The following is a 4537-nucleotide window of genomic DNA, read 5'->3' on the forward strand; positions in this document are numbered from 1 at the left end:
ATATATATATATATATATATACACACACAACACACACACACACATATATATGTATATATACACACAACAATAACATATATTCAACTGCTTTTCTTTTTTGAGACAGAGTCTCCCTCTGTCACCAAGACTGGAGCGCAGTGGCGTAATCACAGCTTACTGCAGCCTCAAACTTTTGGGTTGCTTCAAGTGATCCTTTCATTTCAGCCCCTGAGTAACTGGAACTACAGGTGTGTGCCACATCTGGCTAGTGCTAGAGTTACAGAAGTGAGCCACCTCGCCCATTCTACTTTTTTTTTTTTGCCAGGCTAGAGCACAATGGTACAATCTCAGCTCACTGCAACCTCTACCTCACGAGTTCATATTATTCTCCTGCCTCAGCCTTCTGAGTAGGTGGGATCACAGGCACCCACCACCACACCAGGCTAATTTTTGTATTTTTAGTAGAGATGGGGTTTCACCACGCTGGCCAGGCCAGTCTCGAACTCCTGACCTCAAATGATCCACCCACCTCAACCTCCCAAAGTGCTGGGATTCCAGGCGTGAGCCACCACGCCCGGCTCCATTCTACTTTTCTTATTTTGTTCCTGGGAGTAGCATTGCTATAGTAGGGAGACATCTTTAAAGTAGGAAAACATTTTAGAAGTTATACTTCTTAATATAACAAAGAAATTCTGTAACTGATTTCTCATATAACACAGAAATTCTGTAACTGATTTCTCATATTAATCTCTGCATTTAAAACAAAACTAATTTCAGATAAATGTTAGTATTTATTTTATTTATTTATATTTGAGACAGGGTCTCACTCTGTCACCCAAGCTGGATTGCAATGGCATGATAATGGCTCACTGCAACCTCAATCTCCTGGGCTCAAGTGATTCTCCTACCTTACCCTTCCAAGTAGTTGGCATCGCCACTCCCGGACTTTTTTTTTTTTTTTTTTTAGAGGCAGGGTCTCCCTCTGTTGCCCATGCTGGTTTGAAACTCCTTGGCTCAAGTGATCCTCCTGCCTTGGCCTCCCTAAATGCTGGGATTATAGGCATGAGCCACTGCTCTGGGGTGGTTTTATTTATTTATTTATTTTTGACACAGAGTCTTGCTCTGTGGCCCAGGCTAGAGGAAAGTGGCATGATCACGGCTCACTGTGGCTCAGTCTCCCAGGCTCAAGTGATCCTCCCACCTTAGCCTCCTAAGTAGCTGATACCACAGGTGTGCCCAGCTAAATTTTTTTTTTTTGGTAGAGATGGACTCTCCCTTTGTTACCCAGGCTGGTCTCAAACTCCTACTCACAAGTGATCCTCCTGCCTCGGTTTTACATTTAGAAAGCTACTTTTTTCTTGTTCAAACACATATACAAAATGTTCTAGCATTTGATTACATATGAACATATTCTTTTAAATGATTTATTATTGTGTACATTATCTATACATGGGCATTGATAATATGCTATTTGTAGACCTCTTGGTAGTTTGCAAAATGCTTTTATTTTTGCATTATGTTATTTAATCATTTAATCATTACCCTATGGAGGAGGTATTATCATATTTTATAGATGAGTAAACTGAATCTCAGAGAGATTATATGATTTATCCAGGTCACAGTCCTCTGGAGACAGGCCTGGATGCAGGTTCCTCACCTTGGTGGCTCACCTGGTGTCAAGTGCTGTCATTCCTTCTCACACTATTCACTGAGTAATAGAATAAATTCTAATCTAACTCTGCTCCTTTAGAATGGCTTTGTATTAGTCCATTCACTCTGCTAAAAAAGACATACCTGAGACTAGGCAATTTACAAAAGAAGAGGTTTAATTGGACTTACAGTTTCACATGGCTGGGGAAGTCTCACAATCATGGCAGAGGGCAAGGAGGAGCAAGTCACCTCCTACATGAATGGCAGCAGGCAAAGAGAGAGCTTGTGCAGGGTGACTCCCATTTTTCCAAACCGTCAGATCTTATCAGACTTATTCACTGTCATGAGACCAGCAGGGGAAAGACCTGCCTCTCTGATTCAGTTACGTCCCACCTGGTCCCTCCCGCAACACATGGAAATTCAAGATGAGATTTGGGTGGGGAAACAGCCAAACCATATCAGGCCTTCACTTATTTGCTTTCTTTTCATTTCTACAACCTATTTAGGTTAAATTTGGCTCAGTTTGAAAAACATGATCAACTCTCCTCTTTTCATCAAATTACCACACTTGAGCTTAAGGTCATAAGATAGGACAAAGTAGATGAAATACTATTATTAAAATATTTGACATTTCAATTAAGATATTTGAGGTGATAATCTTTGGTTATATGTGGTATTGTTTTCAGTTTACTGTGAATTATAATGCTGCTGGAACAGTCCAAACTAGCTGGGAGTTTAAATTTATTTTTTAATTTTTTTATTTTTTATAGAGATAGGGTCTTTCTATGTTGCCCAGACTGGTCTCAAACTGGGCAACACAGAGTCCCTAAGTGCTGGGATTATAGGCATGAGCCACCCACCTGGCCCAGCTAGGAATTAAAATTAGGGAAATTATAGTGAAATCTCCAGAAGCTGGAATGTTAAGAGATGTGTGGTAATTTGGTTAAGAAAGGTTTAAAAATTATCTATTGATAAAACACATTTCTGCTTTAATTTTAGTCCTTTATAATGAAAGTCTTTCTAAAATACATTAGCCTACTTTCTTTCTTTCTTTCTTTCTTTTTTTTTTTTTTTAGATGGAGTTTCGCTCTTGTTGCTCAAGTTGGAGTGAAATGGCGCAATCTCGGCTCACTGCAACCTCCGCCTCCCAGGTTCAAACAATTCTCCTGCCTCAGCCTTCCGAGTAGCTGGGATTACAGGCGCCCACCATCAAGGCTGGCTAATTTTTGTATTTTTAGTAGAGATAGGGTTTCACCACGTTGGCCAGGCTGGTCTCAAACTCCTGACTTTAAGTGATCCACCCGCCTCAGCCTCCCAAAGTGCTGGGATTGCAGGCATGAGCCACCGCGCCCAGCCAGCCTACTTTCTTTCTAGAGCAAATTCGGGAGGATAAACATTATTCAGTCTTTTTAAAGAAATGATTTAGGGGATAGGCACAGTGGCTCATGCCAGTAATCTCAGTACTTTGGGAGGCCGAGGTGGGTGGATCACTTGAGGCCAGGAGTTCGAGACCAGCCTGGCCAACATGGTAACACCCCCATCTCTACTAAGAAATACAAAAATTAGCCAGGCGTGATGGCATGTACCTGTAATCCCAGCTACTCAGGAGGTTGAGGTGGAATAGCTTGAACCCAGGAGTTAGAGGTTACAGTGAGCTGAGATTGCACCACTGCACTCCAGCTTGGGTGACAGCTCAAGACTCCATTTAAAAAAAAAATGATTTTCACAATTATTACATTAAACATTAGGTTTTTTTCATGATAAAGTATGGTAGATGCAGGTGTTTATGGTGTATGAGTATGAGTTAAGATATAGTCTAGGGAATCTGCTTAATTCCCTGCACATTCCAGATGATAAACATTAGTGCAGGTTTGTTAATAACTGAGAAAAAAACCAAAACTGTTAGAAGCTACCGAATTGTAGATATCTCATTTATTTATTAAATAAACACATAAGCACCTACTCATTACTCTTATGTAAAATGGAGCTAACAATATAACTTCTCCAAATCTATTGGAGTTGTTGGTTGAAGGCAACAGAAATGAACTCTGATTAACTTATCCAGAAAGCGAATATATTGAAAGAATATAATGTAGCCCACAGAATCTCTGGGAACAGTGGAGAACCAGGTTTGTAAAAGGTACAGGGCCATCCTTTAGGATGTCACTATTGGCACAGTTGCAGACCCTGGCTGCTACAACCACGCACACCATTGTGAATTACCACTCTCCATCACGGCATCTTTGCATCTCTTTGTCCAAATTCCAGGTTTCAGGTGAGAGCATCCAGTTGGCTTAGCCTATGTTCCATGTCATGCCTATACCCTAGCTGCCAGGTTGCGAAGTGAAGGACTTTGGCCTGCATCAGTTTCCAATGTGTGAGGTGGGCTTTGCCTCCACTAAGACTCAGAATGAAGGATTCTCCACAAGTAAGATGGCAGTACAGAAGTGAGGTAGGCAAAAAGCAAATACCACATTACCACATAGGGCTATGAAAATGTAATGATACGATTTGAGTAAAGTGCTTAGCACAGTTCTGGCACATACTATGCATTCAATAAATTTTAGCATTGTTATTTTTATTAATTCAATGAGGCAGGCAATGTACGAATCCAACTAATGTGCTAAGAAAATAATAGGAAAGGCTGAGCACCGTGGCTCACGCTTGTAGCCCCAACATTTTGGGAGGCCAAGGTAGGCAGATCGCTCAAGCCCAAGAGTTTGAGACCAGCCTGGGCAACATGATGAAACTCTAGTCTCTACAAAAGACCCATAAATTAGCCAGGCATGGCAGCACAAGCCTGTAGTCTCAGCTACTCAGGAGGCTGAGGTAGGGGTATCACCTGAGCCCAGAAGTTGAAGTTGCAGTGAGCTGAGTGCTACTGCACTATAGCCTGTGTGACACAGTG

This window comes from Rhinopithecus bieti, unplaced genomic scaffold (assembly GCF_001698545.2).
Source record: "Rhinopithecus bieti isolate Rb0 unplaced genomic scaffold, ASM169854v2 scaffold_12476, whole genome shotgun sequence".
Lineage (NCBI taxonomy): Eukaryota > Metazoa > Chordata > Mammalia > Primates > Cercopithecidae > Rhinopithecus > Rhinopithecus bieti.